The sequence below is a fragment of the Gastrolobium bilobum genome, unplaced genomic scaffold (genome assembly GCF_033153095.1).
Source record: "Gastrolobium bilobum isolate Gb01-03AN ecotype WA unplaced genomic scaffold, APGP_CSIRO_Gbil_v1 utg8818, whole genome shotgun sequence".
Taxonomy (NCBI): Eukaryota; Viridiplantae; Streptophyta; class Magnoliopsida; order Fabales; family Fabaceae; genus Gastrolobium; species Gastrolobium bilobum.
In genome coordinates this window covers 1-17,202 of record NW_026899407.1, presented here as the reverse complement: position 1 = coordinate 17,202, position 17,202 = coordinate 1, and the positions used below count along the sequence as shown (strand labels likewise).

Here is a 17,202-nt window from a genome sequence, read left to right as displayed (position 1 = left end):
AGCTACCACTCCATCTTCGTCGTATTTTGTATCCTATGATCCCCGTTTTGACTAAATCCCATGTTGTTTCCTGTTTTTAAGAAGTTATTTTATATTATTTATATGCATCGAAGTGAGCTATTGGGCGGAGTATTCTGCAGAACCTATGGGTTACTGAGATATATTCGTATATCTCACCCCATCTTGGGGGCTTTATTTCATGAGGTAGCAGTGGCGTAGGAGCGGCGGGCAAGAAGCCCGCATGATGATTAGCTGGAGTATTTGCTGTGTTTTGCATTTTGGTGGCCACTGGACCTAGGCTAGACTTAGGGCATGAACATTCCATATGTATGTAGGATGAGATTCATTGTTATATTTGTTCATGTCATTTTGCCTAAGTCTAGTACGTATATCATTTTGAGGTTTTTACATTATGTTGTATTTGAAGACTTTTGAGTTGTAAAGTGTAATATGCATGTGGAGACAGTAAACCGTACCTGAATAGTTGATGTAATATGTAAGCATGTAATATGATGGAAGGGAAATAGGCCTATTTTAGGAATATGATTATGTGTATGTTAGAAGATGCATGCAATTGGACTTTGTTGATTGAAACGTATTAAGTATTAATCGAGGAAGAAATGTGATATGTATTATATATGTAAAATAAATTGTGATGGGTTGTAAGTGCCCCAAGGCATTGTTGGTCCTTGTGTGTGCCACCCACTGATTATTAGGTACCATTTGAGGTCATAGATCATTGGTATAAATTTGGGAAACGTTGGAAAAACAAAGGAAACTCTGGCGAAATTTCTAAGAATTGACAGTTTTTAGGTGAACTTTGGGAGATCATATCTCCTTCCACAGAGGTCCGATAGGAACGTTCCACAGAGGTCAGGGAGTTTTAGCGGCCAAGACCAGCAACTTTCGTCCTTAGTTTGCAGCAGCGCGCTTAAATGTTATGTGTTGGACGTTTTAGCGCTCGGCACCAGCAATTTTGCCTTCAAATTGTAGCAGCGTGCTAAAACTGTCTGTGTTATACTCCGCCCAATGGCTCACTTCGTCGTATTTTGTATCCTATGATCCTCATTTTCACTAAATCCCTTGATGTTTCCTGTTTTAAGAAGTTATTTTATATTATTTATATGCATCGAAGTGAGCTATTGGGCGGAGTATTCTGCAGAACCTCTGGGTTACTGAGATATATTCGTATATCTCACCCCATCTTGGGGGCTTTATTTCAGGAGGTAGCACTGGCGTAGGAGCGGCGGGCAAGAAGCCCGCATGATGATTAGCTGGAGTATTTGCTGTGTTTTGCATTTTGGTGGCCACTGGACCTAGGCTAGACTTAGGGCATGAACATTCCATATGTATGTAGGATGAGATTCATTGTTATATTTGTTCATGTCATTTTGCCTAAGTCTAGTACGTATATCATTTTGAGGTTTTTATATTATGTTGTATTTGAAGACTTTTGAGTTGTAAAGTGTAATATGCATGTGGAGACAGTGAACTGTACCTGAATACTTGATGTAATATGTAAGCATATAATATGATGGAAGGGCAATACGCCTATTTTAGGAATATGATTATGTGTATGTTTAGAAGATGCATGCAATTAGACTTTGATGATTGAAACGTATTAAGTATTAATCTAGGAAGAAATGTGATATGTATTATATATGTAAAATAAACTGTGATGGGTTGTAAGTGCCCCAAGGCATTGTTGGTCCTTGTGTGTGCCACCCACTGATTATTAGGTACCATTTGAGGTTATAGATCATTGGTATAAATTTGGGAAACGTTGGAAAAACAAAGGAAACTCTGGCGAAATTTCTAAGAATTGACAGTTTTTAGGTGAACTTTGGGAGATCATATCTCCTTCCACAGAGGTCCGATAGGAACTTTCCACAGAGGTCAGGGAGTTTTAGCGCCCAAGACCAACAACTTTCGTCCTTAGTTTGCAGCAGCGCGCTAAAATGTTATGTGTTGGACGTTTTAGCGCTCGGCACCAGCAATTTTGCCTTCAAATTGTAGCAGCGCGCTAAAACGGTCTGTGTTATACTCCGCCCAATGGCTCACTTCGTCGTATTTTGTATCCTATGATCCCCGTTTTCACTAAATCCCTTGCTGTATCCTGTTTTTAAGAAGTTATTTTATATTATTTATATGCATCGAAGTGAGCCATTGGGCGGAGTATTCTCCAAAACCTCTGGGTTACTGAGATATATTCGTATATCTCACCCTATCTTGAGTAGTCTTTGACCCCTGAATGTAATCTTGAGTAGTCTTTGATAACTGGGCAAAAGCTTTCTCCCATGCAAAAGCATCACCTTGCTGTGATGAATGTGGTGGTGGAGGATGTAGTGGAGGATTCAACTGATGGTTGGAACTGTAACTGAACCCTAGGTGTTGATTCTTATTCTTCCATGGTGGCACATAGACATTTCGCCCTTGGATGTTAAGGTTCCTCTGGTTGTTGTGGTCATACCATACTCTATTTACTTCTGCTTGTTCAGCGGAACCTCCATAGTCACAATCATCAGTAACATGGGTTTTCCCACAAATGGCACACACAGAATTAGTGTCCACAGAAGCAACCTTCTGAGAAGAAAGCTGCTTGGTGAGAGTATCTAGTTGTTGTTGTTGTTGTTTCTGAACTTGCTTCAACTGGTCATTCCTGGCTAATAAAGCATCATAGCCATCAAGTTTAATAATTCCTGTCCTTCTGTCACTCACCGGAGCATTGTCAAACACTTGAGATGCTAGAGACTCAAAGATGTCAAGGGCTTCCTGATGGGTCTTGGTTGTCAATGAACCACCTGCTATGGCATTCACCAATGTCCTGGTGTTGGTTGTCAACCCTTGGAGGAATATTGCTGCTTGATTCCACACTTCTATTCAATGTTGTGGACATTTCCTCAAGAGTGTCCTAAACCTCTCCCAAGCCTCATAGATAGACTCTGACTCCTTTTGCTTGAATCCTGTGATCTCATCCTTCAACTTTGCCCTCTTGGATGCTGAAAAGAATCTGGCCACGAACTTGGTTTGCAGATCATCCCAAGTTGTAATGCTCCCTTATGGTAATGACTGTAGCCATCTCCTGGCATCATCCTTCAGTGAATGAGTAAAGAGCCTCAACAGAATGGCAACTCTGGTCACTTCATTGATTTTCACAGTGTCACTTAACAACAAAAAGTTCTCAATATGCAGGTATGGATCCTCTGCACTTGTTCCAGCAAACTGTTCTTTCTGCACCAACTGTACTAATGCATGCTTCAATTCAAAATTATTGGGCTCTACTGTAGGTCGAACCACACTTCTAATGGGTGGAATGAAAGCAGGAGTCATGTAATCTCCCAGTGTCCTTTGTGGTGGTTGCACATGATTTTCTGCCATGATCTCTTCCTGTATTGTAATACTTGGTTCACCACTTGGTTCACCCTTTTCCTGTAATTGCCTTCTTCTGGCTGCCCTCCTGTTCCTTCTGATTGTTCTTTCTAATTCTAGGTCAAACAACAAAGAGTTTTGATCAATAGTACCTCGCATACACCAGAATTACAAGAGAACAAAAATTCATTCAAAATATATAAAGTGCTGAAAAAAATAAAAGATTCAATCTCAACAACCAATGGTATCTGTCAATGTTGAAACACAAATCCCCGGCAACGGCGCCAAAAACTTGTTGTAGATTTAGCAAGTGCACTAGTCAAACAAGTAATAAAATGATGAGTAAAGATCGTTCCCACGAGGATTTGTTGTTAGTATATGGATGTCCTAGAGACAATCTTTTGATTAGATTAGGACATATGTGGACCTTTTATATTGTCGCAAATAAATAAAAGTACTCTTTATCCTGTTTCATATTTTGTCTCAATATTATTGTTAATATTTTATATGAGTAACTGGATAAACCCCTTGGAATAGAACAGGTATCTCTTGAGTATCTGTGATGAGATCACGATCATGAGGATTCAAGGATACCACACGTTTATTCCTAATTTTATGTTCCTAGTCTAGAGACACTGAGAATGAGGATCAGTGATCTCGGGTAAGACTAGCACGAGTTATCTACTTGTATTTGGATACAAGGTAAAGACCTCATGTGCTACAGATATGAAGATGTCTTAGCTAAAGTCGTGGGTGGACCTATAAGGGTATAGCTCGCACTGAACAGACCCACAAAGAGACTCTATGAGGAAATCTCACAGATAGTATCATTAGAGTAGTCTCTTTATATTTGGGTATGTCTTTTCTTAGACCAGAAGTTATTACCTAGACTGTGTTCTAGAAGGCATGCTTTGATTGTATGCCTTGTCTGCTTGAAACATGGAGACTCATAGGTACACTGTTGGGCTTGTCCTGAAAGAGCACAAGGCTAGGGTGATAAGCTGAAGGAATTCGTCAAATCTCTGTGAGAGATTAGGTTATCTGTAAACCAGAGAAATCGGGATGACATTTACAGGGACTCGGGAATCTATGCATAGTAAAAGAGATCATGAGATGATCTGCCTTTAGAGTCAGTAAATTGAAGATTCCCTATTTTGAATAAAGCTTACCCTAAACCGCAAGGGTTGATACGTTTCCTTACCCTAGGTTTAATGGGAAGGTAACCAAGACGAAAGGAAATATATACGACAACCAAATATGTGTAATAGGATTATCAAGTCATTAATCTAACTAGCTCTGGGGAAACAAAGCATTGCTAGTGCTCTGTGTTGTCATTAAATGGGTTGTGGGCTTATTGGGCACAAGCCCATTTATGTCAGTGGCTATGTTGGACCTAATGGGTCACACACTAACACCTTATTGTCATGATTATCTAGCATTAAAGGTATTGGGCCTAATAATGGTTGTTAGCCCAATATGAAGTTTGGAAGCCCACCTAAGAGGGAGAAGGCGCATGGCATGGTTAAATGGGCTTGGATGGTCCAAGACATTACTAATTAATTTAATTAGTTAAATTAATTATCAAATATTTAAATTTTGAATTTTAAATTTGAAATTGGAATTTTGAAAATTGAATTTTGAATTTGAATTTTGAAATTCGAATTTTGAATTTGAATTTTGAAATTCGAATTTTGAATTTGAAATTTGAAATTTGTATTTTGAATTTTGAATTTGAATTTTTAAATTTGAATTTTGAAATTTGAATTTTGACTTTGAAATTTGAATTTGAATTTAAAATTTTAATTTGAATTTAGAATTTAAATGTTTGAACATTTGAATTTAAATGTTTGAATTCGTATTTGAATTGGCTATGAAAAGTTGTTTTATAACAAAAGGATAAGATGAGATCTTGTTGGAACAAATTCCTTGTATCAAGAGAAGATCTATGGAGATCTCCAAAGGCTAATTTTGGGCGCCACTTTGGTTGGAGATGAGTGTCATCTTTTTCAAACAAACAAGCTCCAATCAGATTTGGTTGTTGAGAGAATCAGTGAGCTAGTTGGTTCAAACTTGAATGCAACAGCTCAAAGTATCTGGACCCCTTTTGGGGATGAATGGGGCGCATGAATAGGATGGTCATATGATGAGCATTAGTTCAGAATCTTGACTAGATAGAGACCTAGTCTCATGAGGATTCAAAGGTAGGTTGTTGGGAATTTTGAATTGCAACAACTCCACCTTTTTCTCCTCTCATGTGCGCCACTTTCATTGGTTTTTTAAATGAAAATTCTGATTGGATTTCTCTCACTCTCTCACTCTCTTGTGCACATACTAGGGGTAAGTTCTCCTTAAGGTTTTCAGAAAAAGACCTAGCCAATTCTACTCCAATCCATTCTCCACTCTTGTGAAGTTTTCATGCTGAAGACTTCACTCTTCTAAACACATTTACCTAGCCTCCTTCTTCACCTATTGAGCGCATAGCAAGCCTCTTTGTGGTGGTCAATTGGTGGCTTGACAAGAAGAGTTCTTGCATCTTGACGTGGGTGGTGTGGATCAACGTTAGAGGGTTTGAACCCTTCAAACCTAACACTGATCGTCTTGGAGTTTTGAACTCACAGACAAAGGTAACATCATACTGTCATAAAGCATGATTCTTGATTGCATGTGTGATTCCGCATAAGAAAAATTTTGTTTTTCCATCTCACATGCTACAGCCTTCAAGGCCAGTTCTTTCAAGTGGTATCAGAGCCCGGTCGCTTTACCATCGGCGGGTGATGGTACTTTGTTTGTGAAATTTATTTTCTCACAGTCAAAAATTCTTTAAAGAGGTTAAAGATAGATTCTTTGCATGTGGATATAAATTTCAATACTTTAAAATGTTAAAGATTGTCATTTTATGAACTTTACTAATATGATTATAATGTTCATATATCTACGTGTATTCATGGTTCTGTTTCTTCATAATTCTTTGTGAAAGTTTTTAAAAGAAACATCTTTTTATAAAGGAATATGATTCTGCCATGAAGTGAATATTCAAATGCCTGGTTTTCTCCATGAATTGTTCATGATCATAGCATGAATTTTTGTGATAAAATTTCTTGTACATGTGATGTATGATTCGGCCATGTTGTGATATGGTAGTGTGTATGGTTTAATTTTTGTATTCTTTGAGAAAGAATTTAAAAGGGTTTGAATCATGTATAATGATACAAGATTCGACCATTCTTGGAAAACTAGGAGTTTTTGAAATTTGATTATTGTTTTGATATTTTAATTGTTAAATTATCAAAATATAAGTGAGAAAATATTTGTTATGTATTTGATATCTTGTGCTTGCAAAGTTGTTTATCCTTTCAGGTGCAAAGAGGAAGGGGATGGTCATGGTGCCCGAAATTTGAATTTCAAAATTTTAAATTAATGTGTAATTTTGCTCTATTAGAGGTGTAATTTGAATTTCGAATTTTGTAATTTTCATTTGTCCCTCCAAAGATATTTTTGGAGTTTCTTTAATTATTTGTAATTAGAAACATTAGGCTAGTGGCGTTTAGACGACAAGCGGCCGTGGCTTGAGAAGAAAGATGGACGAATGCGCGAGCACCATGACTATCTCAAATAAAAATGTTTTATATGCTTGTATGTTTTGTACGACTAGTATGCATAAGATAGTGTATCACGAATGTATGCTTCTATGACTTAAGACGTCTAGTATGCATGAATTGGACAAACCGCGTTTGTATGCCTTATTATGCACGTCCAATTGCGACTAGTGTAAACCGTTAGATGTTTGACATAGGTTACGACTAGCATGATAACATACATATGCGTTTGATGAGACTTAGTAAACCCTAAATAAAAGGAACCCTTAAAAGGAATAAATTATTAAGCGCGTGATTACCTCCCACCACCAATATTACTCAAACTTCCTCTAAATAGTGGTGCTCCACAACTCGGTTGGGACCCACTGTTTAGTTGAGCAAAAGAAGTGTTAGAAGTGTGAGACACTTAGGGTGCTGGTTAATGCTTAACTGAGGCATATGTTGCAGGCTCAGTCGGGCTTATGTGCTTAGGGTAATAATGCTATGTTGGTTGCATGAGATGCACCACTAAGTGACAAGGAGTTGTCAACCTAATGTTAAGAGAGGGTATGAGATACTGTTGATAAGGATCAACCCATTATTTAAACTAATCTTGCGATAACAGACGGGGGTTAAAAATAAATAATCACACTCTTAATCTCACTAAGGTAAAATCTAAAAGTAGATTAACCCTAAGTCAAATGGTAAGGGTCATTGACTTAGATAAAATAGTGGGAGGGGAAAATTATTTAAAGTCTTTAATAATTTGTAACACGACAATATATATTAAATAATCTACCTTTACATTTTCGGTTTTTAGTATGACTAATCCACTGTCACTGTAACACCCCAAATGTAAATACATATAGGGTGCACCTTCATCATGCATTCAACGCGCGGAAGTCTAAATTTAAACTTTACGAATGCAAATATCAGAGTGCGGAATGGAAACACATAACCATACTTATTCCATATAAAATTAAAAGCGTTAAAACGTCAATACAAAATAAATAACACTAAACATTATTTAATGTAATCCCAAAAAGATTAACTAATCATAAATAAAAACATAATTTATGCCGCATCATAAGCCCAGTCATAATGTGGTTGTGGTTCCTCTAGCCATTGTGTACTTAGTGCTTCATCGAAATCATAATGTGGAAAAGCTTCTATTAATCATTTCATAGCCTTAGTCCATAGGCCTCTATCTGTTAGATCCTTTAGTTTCTCTTCCCAGGTAGGTGGAGTTTCTTCTTCTTTACGTACCAGTCTCTTACCCTTTCTTTCCCACATAACTTTCTTATTACTTTCTTTCATCTTTTCCTGAAATGGGTGGTCAAGGGGGGTGAGATTTTGGGGAAAATCTCAGTAAGGTTCACAGCTGGAGCATTCTCCAACTATGACGCTTACTCCTGCAACAGTTTATAATAACAATACAAAATGGAACATTTAACATCATCATATAAAAATATCATGCCATCATCATCATCATTATATTCCTGCCGGCTTTTACGGACTTACGGAGATACCCAGAGTCCTCGTCAGGTTGCAACTGGAGTATCAGTGCACAGGCCAACATTTAATAGCATGGTTTTAAGTTACAAAAATATCATAATCACATAATGTAAAACACTATAAACATATTGCAGTCAGACCATAACTTATCATAGTTTCATAATGGTGGCATACATAGAGAGATTACTTCAACAACTGTAAACACTTACAGTACTTGTCGTTCTTTACTTGTATACTTTCAACTTTTGATCTCTTTACTTGCCTGTTTGCTCCCTTGACTCCCTAACATCATCATATCATCTTTTAGTAACTTATATAACATTCAACATTTGTGTTTTATCCATGTATAGGTCTCGGCTTTGCAGGTTTAATTACCTAGAGGAGTTGTTTTGCTTACTTACCCACTTGTGTAGGTTTTAGGACATTATTAGGTCATCATAACACTTAATAGAATTATTAAAGATTTCATTCTAGGCATGTATAGGTTCGGCCACCATAGATAAACATCTAGGAATATAATTTTTAAAACATGCTTTCAATTATATTATTAACTTAACATGGTTAGATCCTTTCAACATTAATCAAATAAAACCTCTTTTAGCTACATACCATTCGGCCTTATTTCCTTAAAATACCTAAGGGATTACTTCTAAAACATGCTTCTAACATTATTGATAATTTATCATATTTAAATCCTAGAGCATCATTCAAAACATCATCTTATATATTCGGCCAACTAAGGTTATGATCATGCAAAATTGATTTAGAACCTAGGCTACTAAACATGCTAATCTAACATCATCATTTCATCATCTTTCATATCATTTAAACATCTCTTCATGCTTATAATTATCATACATGGTTCGGCCTTCTAGGGATCATATACTTAGGATATCACTTTCATGCTTTTACATGTCATTCCTAACCAAGAAGGTTCATAGGCTTACCTTTGATGATGATCAACGACTTAAGGAAACACTTCTTGACCTTTGACTACTTTGAATCTTCTTGAATGAACTTCCTTCCTCCTTGAACATACAAGGCCGCAAGCTTAAAGAGAGGAGAAAAGGGATTTTCTTGCTTAGAGATGAAGGGTTCTTTGGTGGAATTGTTAGGAAGAAGGACTAAGATCCAGGCTTGTATTTGATCTTGGAACAATTAGGTATTTCTCACTAACACACTCACCATTTCGAAGCATTCATGGACTTCACAAAATGAACTAAACTCTTTGTTCTTCCTTTGGTAGTGCCGCGGCTATAGAGGGAAAAAGGAGAGACTAAAGCTTGTTCAAATAGGCAACCTAGAAGCCTTGCCATTACTTGATTGCTGGTAGGTTTCGATCACATTAAATGAGAGTAAGGTGGTGATTTGTTGTCATAGGTTAGATTGCTTAATTTAGGGACAAGAACATGATGTCAATTTCCTTGATTAAGGAAATTTAGTGATTTCTTGATTTAAGGAATTGATGATGTGTGACTAATCGTCATTAAAAGTTGCTCCCTTGATTTAAGGGATTGATGAGGTGTGACTAATCGTCATAAAGGTTGCTTCCTTGATTTAAGAAACAGAATTATTTGATTGATTGACATATTGTCATCAATTTGCTTGATTTAGGGAAAGTGATTGACTACTAATCATCATAATCCTAACTTCCTTGTTTAAAGGAATTTGACTGGCTTGACTTAAGGAAATTCGATTTGCATTTAATGGCTTGAAAATCAAATAAAATCAAATTCATTTCCTACACCTAGGCCGCGGATTTTAAATGCTTGGAAGGAAAAGATTTCCTTTAATTTTGGACCATGATTTATTCCTTAAGATTATGGACCTTTAACCTATTAACCTGACCTAATTTGTGCCTATTTTTCCATGATTTTATGACACTTTAAATTGACTTCTTAGAGCTTGTTTTCTCTAGTAAAACCGTGGGCTTCTTGCTTGTAGGGAAAGAATTCTAATTTAATTCCTAGTCATATAGTACTTCTTTAGGTTTATTATGTCATGGCCTTACTTTGGGCTTTAACTTGATTTGGGTTTCATTTACCTTATTGGACTTTACTTTATCATATAGAGCTTTCTTTGTATCACTTGGACTTGTCCACATTAAATGGAATTAAAACTTCCTTTGTTGGGTTATACTTTGATCCATGAATTCATTGGATCCCTAATGCTTATGTCTTTGGTCCATTGGACCCATACTTCTAATTTACTTAATCATAAACTATTTCATCTGAAATGTCTCGTTTATTAATTATCATAATTCTTCATTAATCATGATACAATATTTAGGGTTGTTATATCCTCCCCCACTAATAAAATTTTCGTCCCGAAAATTACTATAACTCGGGGTACTTCGGTCTAATCTCATCTTCTCGCTCCCAAGTTGCTTCTTCGGGAGTCCTTCCTTGCCATTGCACTTTTACCATGGGTATCACCTTGTTGCGAAGCTGCTTCTCTTCTCTATCCAGAATCTTGATTGGTACCACCGGGATCTTCAAATTAGGTCGTACTTCCACTTCATCCGGTAATACAACATGTGAGGGATCGGCTACATATTTCTTCAATTGGCTAACATGAAATACATCGTGAAGATTTGCCAAATTTTGAGGTAATGCCAACTGATAAGCTACCGGCCCCACCCTTTTCAGAATCTGATAAGGACCGATATAACGCGGACTTAACTTTCTTACACCGAGTGCTCTTCCAATACCTGTAATAGGAGAGAGCTTAACAAATACATGTTCCCCTACTTCAAAGTCTAGGGGTCGGTGCTTCAAATCATAATAACTCTTTTGTCTGTCCTGAGCCTTCTGCATCCTGTCACGAATCATCTTTATCTGCTTAGTTGTTTCGTTCACCATATCTGGCCCAAACATTTCTTTATCGCCCACTTCTTCCCAGCATACAGGTGTTCGACACCTTCCATACAGAGCTTCATACGGGGCCATTCCTATACTTGCATGATGACTGTTGTTGTAAGAAAATTCTGCCAAAGGCAGATACTGATCCCAACAACCTTCTCTTTCTAAAGCGCAAGCTCTTAACATGTCTTCCAGTGTCTGTATTGTTCTTTCAGTCTGTCCGTCTGTCTGCGGATGGTACGCCGTACTCAATCGTAATTGAGTTCCGAACGCCTGCTGTAATGAATACCAGAATCGAGATGTAAACTTAGGATCCCGATCACTGATTATACTTTCTGGTACTCCGTGCAGTCTTACAATCTCCTTCACATAAATTTGAGCCAGCTTCTCTGTCGTGTACGTTCCTTTCACCGATATAAAGTGTGCTGACTTGGTCAATCTGTCGACCACTACCCAGATGGCATCGTAGCCTGCTTGAGTTCTGGGTAGGCTGGTTACAAAGTCCATAGAAATACTTTGCCATTTCCATTCGGGAATATGCAAGGGCTGTAGGGTTCCCGCTGGTCGTTGATGCTCTATCTTTACTTTCTGGCACACCATACATTTGCTTACGAATCTTCCAACATCTCTCTTCATTCCTTTCCACCAGAAATTATTCTTCATGTCTGCGTACATTTTGGTGGCTCTTGGGTGAATCGAGTACTGACTCTTGTGGGCTATTTCCATCACTTCATCTCTCAAGAGTCGTGTAGGGACGACAATTTTCCCTTGAAAGGTAATTATACCTTGTTGATTTCTTAACCGTTTCAAACAATCTACGGCTTGTTGGGCTTCCTTGATCCTTTCTAAGAGTTCATCTTGGATTTGTACTGCGTAATATTCCTGTCCGCATTCACTGTTTACCACTGCGAGATTTAAATCTCGGAAATCTTCAATCAATTGTTGTTCGGCTATCATCATACTTGCAATTCCTCTGACTTTTCTACTCAAGGCATCAGCAACTACATTCGCCTTGCCGGGATGATACTTTAGTTCAAAGTCATAATCTTTCAGGAATTCCATCCATCGGCGCTGTCTCATGTTCAACTCCTTCTGATCAAATAAGTACTTGAGGCTTTTGTGGTCACTATATACTGTCGTAGTAGCACCGTATAAGTGATGACGCCATATCTTCAAAGCAAATACGATTGCTGCCAACTCAAGATCATGAGTGGGATAATTCTCTTCATCTGACTTCAACTGTCGAGATGCGTACGCGACTGGTCTGCCATTTTGCATAAGCACACATCCCAAACCCATCTTTGAGGCATCACAATAAACTTCAAATGGTTCTTCAGGGTTTGGTAATGTCAGCACTGGGGCTGTCGTCAGCATCTTCTTTAACTCCTGAAAGCAAACTTCGCATTCATCAGTCCACACAAAAGGGACTTCCTTCCTTGTCAATCGGGTGAGTGGTAACACCCGCTTCGAGAATCCTTCAATAAATCTTCTATAATACCCTGCCAATCCAAGAAAGCTTCTTATCTCTGTGACCGTCTTGGGTCGCTCCCAGTCAACTACTGCTTTGATTTTACTGGGGTCCACCGCTACTCCTTTATCTGATATCACATGCCCAAGGAATTGAATCTCGGGCAGCCAAAATTCACATTTGGATGGTTTGGCGTATAGCTGTTTCTCCCGTAATATTTGCAGCACGATTCTCAGATGCTCCTCATGCTCCTCCTTGCTCTTTGAGTATATCAATATGTCATCGATAAACACGACAACAAATTGATCCAGATAAGGTTTGAATATTTGATTCATATACCCCATGAACACTGCTGGGGCATTTGTCAGTCCGAAAGGAATGACCAGGTACTCGTAGTGCCCATATCTTGATCTGAATGCTGTCTTCGGAACGTCTTCCGGCTTGATCCGGATCTGATGATATCCTGATCGGAGATCGATCTTTGATAGGGCGCAATTGAAATTGGCCCAGTTCCCGGTACTAGCTCAATTGAAAATTGTACCTCTCGTTCTTGAGGGAAATTGGTGATATCATCGGGAAAAACATCCTCAAACTCCTTAACCACTAGAATGTTGGACAGTGGTATCTCTTCTTCTCCTACAAGAGTTCCCATCATCATCATTGAGCATTCTCCTGTTTCAGGCGCTGAGTTTTCTTCCGCTCCTTCTTTGCCGATAATCAAACTGCGATTGCTGCAGTCAATCACCACTCGCTGCTTGGCGAGCCAGTCCATCCCTAGAATCACATTGATCTTCTCTAGTGGGAGGACTATGAAGTCCTGTTTGTACTTCTTTCCTTCATAGATAAATGCGACGTCTCTACATAGTAGGTACGCCTTAGCAACTTTTCCCGTCGCGGTCATGATCCGCATAGGTACTTGCAGTCTATCAGTAAATAAATCGTACGCTTACGCCACATAATCGGCGACAAAAGAATTCGTAGCACCAGAATCAAATAGTACATCTAAATTTTCATGGCAAATATAGATCGTACCTTTGACCAGTTCAGCTGCCTGGTCTGCCGTGTGTTGATCGAGGGTGTAAACTCTGCCCATCCTTGGTGCTTCTTCTGTTGCTTGTTGGTTTCCCCATAGTGGACAGTTCTTGACATAGTGTCCTTCTTTTCCACACTTGTAGCAGTTTGGGGTTCCACTTAGACAGTTACCGTAATGGGGCTTCTTGCATTTTGGACAGTTCGGAGGTTTGTTGTTGTGGCTGTTGTTTCCCCGGTAGTTTCCGGGTCTCTTGAACTTGTTGTCATCTCGCCTGGGCTGCCAGGGCTTTCCTCCGTTGTTTCCTCGCCATGGTCCAGTCTTTCCTTTATAACCATTCCCGCTAGCTTCCACGGGTTTCTTCTGTTGGCCAATAGCTTCCACTCTTCTGCATCGATTGATTAGGGTTGCAAAGTCACATGGGTCGTTGCCGGCTACTAGCTCAGCAATTCTGGGATTCAGACCCCTTTGAAACTTCGCCATCAGAAAGTCTGGTAAAGGCATTGCTCCTCTGTACGTTGCCAATCTTAGTAACTCATTAAACTTAGCATGATACTGGTCCACCGTCATCGTTCCTTGAACCAGTTTGTCAAATTCTCCTTGTTTACTATCCCGGATTGACATCGGAAAGTATTTCTCCAAGAACATTTCCTCGAACACGGCCCAAGTTATAACCGCATTCTGCATTTCCAACGGTTGGGACGCATTCGCCCACCAGCGGTGAGCATCTCCTTCCAGCATGTACGTCGAGAATAGCACCTTCTGATCGTCGGTGCATTGGATAACTCGAAAGATCTTGTCCATTGCTTGCAGCCATTGTACAGCTGCCATTGAGTCAGGACTTCCTTGAAAGGAGGGTGGTTTGTGCTTTCTAAACGTCAACAGTAGTCCTTGGTTATCTTAACCTGCCGCACCGTTTCCTAGAGGAGGTCGGGGTCCTTCACCATGACCCCCGGCTCCTGTTCCCGAGCTGCTTGCTCCGTTATTATTTGCATTAGCATTTGGGTTCCTTCTGATCTCATTCATTATATTCTGAAACATATCTCCCGTGTTGGTTTGTAATTGGGTGATGGTGTCCCGCAACGTGTTAATTTGTCCTTGTATATCTTGCGTAGGGGTTCTTCGTGGAGGCATCTTGCTGTACATAGATACAGCAAATGGTTAGTGTTCCATCCTAATCCGAAATTTTGCTCTGATACCATAAATGTAACACCCCAAATGTAAATACATATAGGGTGCACCTTCATCATGCATTCAACGCGCGGAAGTCTAAATTTAAACTTTACGAATGCAAATATCAGAGTGCGGAATGGAAACACATAACCATACTTATTCCATATAAATTAAAAGCGTTAAAACGTCAATACAAAATAATTAACACTAAACATTACTTAATGTAATCCCAAAAAGATTAACTAATCATAAATAAAAACATAATTTATGCCGCATCATAAGCCCAGTCATAATGTGGTTGTGGTTCCTCTAGCCATTGTGTACTTAGTGCTTCATCGAAATCATAATGTGGAAAAGCTTCTATTAATCATTTCATAGCCTCAGTCCATAGGCCTCTATCTGTTAGATCCTTTAGTTTCTCTTCCCAGGTAGGTGGAGTTTCTTCTTCTTTACGTACCAGTCTCTTACCCTTTCTTTCCTACATAACTTTCTTATTACTTTCTTTCATCTTTTCCTGAAATGGGTGGTCAAGGGGGGTGAGATTTTGGGGAAAATCTCAGTAAGGTTCACAGCTGGAGCATTCTCCAACTATGACGCTTACTCCTGCAACAGTTTATAATAACAATACAAAATGGAACATTTAACATCATCATATAAAAATATCATGCCATCATCATCATCATCATATTCCTGCCGGCTTTTACGGACTTACGGAGATACCCAGAGTCCTCGTCAGGTTGCAACTGGAGTATCAGTGCACAGGCCAACATTTAATAGCATGGTTTTAAGTTTCAAAAATATCATAATCACATAATGTAAAGCACTATAAACATATTGCAGTCAGACCATAACTTATCATAGTTTCATAATGGTGGCATACATAGAGAGATTACTTCAACAACTGTAAACACTTACAGTACTTGTCGTTCTTTACTTGTATACTTTCAACTTTTGATCTCTTTACTTGCCTGTTTGCTCCCTTGACTCCCTAACATCATCATATCATCTTTTAGTAACTTATATAACATTCAACATTTGTGTTTTATCCATGTATAGGTCTCGGCTTTGCAGGTTTAATTACCTAGAGGAGTTGTTTTGCTTACTTACCCACTTGTGTAGGTTTTAGGACATTATTAGGTCATCATAACACTTAATAGAATTATTAAAGATTTCATTCTAGGCATGTATAGGTTCGGCCACCATAGATAAACATCTAGGAATATAATTTTTAAAACATGCTTTCAATTATATTATTAACTTAACATGGTTAGATCCTTTCAACATTAATCAAATAAAACCTCTTTTAGCTACATACCATTCGGCCTTATTGCCCTAAAATACCTAAGGGATTACTTCTAAAACATGCTTCTAACATTATTGATAATTTATCATATTTAAATCCTAGAGCATCATTCAAAACATCATCTTATATATTCGGCCAACTAAGGTTATGATCATGCAAAATTGATTTAGAACCTAGGCTACTAAACATGCTAATCTAACATCATCATTTCATCATCTTTCATATCATTTAAACATCTCTTCATGCTTATAATTATCATACATGGTTCGGCCTTCTAGGGATCATATACTTAGGATATCACTTTCATGCTTTTACATGTCATTCCTAACCAAGAAGGTTCATAGGCTTACCTTTGATGATGATCAACGACTTAAGGAAACACTTCTTGACCTTTGACTACTTTGAATCTTCTTGAATGAACTTCCTTCCTCCTTGAACATACAAGGCCGCAAGCTTAAAGAGAGGAGAAGAGGGATTTTCTTGAACTAAACTCTTTGTTCTTTCCTTTGGTAGTGCCGCGGATATAGAGGAAAAAGGAGAGACTAAAGCTTGTTCAAATAGGCAACCTAGAAGCCTTGCCATTACTTGATTGCTGGTAGGTTTCGATCACATTAAATGAGAGTAAGGTGGTGATTTGTTGTCATAGGTTAGATTGCTTAATTTAGGGACAAGAACATAATGTCAATTTCCTTGATTAAGGAAATTTAGTGATTGCTTGATTTAAGGAATTGATGATGTGTGACTAATCGTCATTAAAAGTCACTCCCTTGATTTAAGGGATTGATGAGGTGTGACTAATCGTCATAAGGGTTGCTTACCTGATTTAAGAAACAGAATTATTTGATTGATTGACATATTGTCATCAATTTGCTTGATTTTAGGGAAAGTGATTGACTACTAATCATCAT

The 17,202-nt window shown here is 38.3% G+C and overlaps 1 non-coding gene across 1 annotated transcript; it reads left to right on the top strand.

The window, feature by feature from the left end:
• The first annotated feature begins 2,878 nt into the window (after positions 1-2,878).
• Positions 2,879-2,985, top strand: LOC133290361 (small nucleolar RNA R71). The gene has a single exon (XR_009748655.1). It is a non-coding gene; the product is annotated as a small nucleolar RNA R71 (small nucleolar RNA).
• Positions 2,986-17,202: the final 14,217 nt, after the last annotated feature.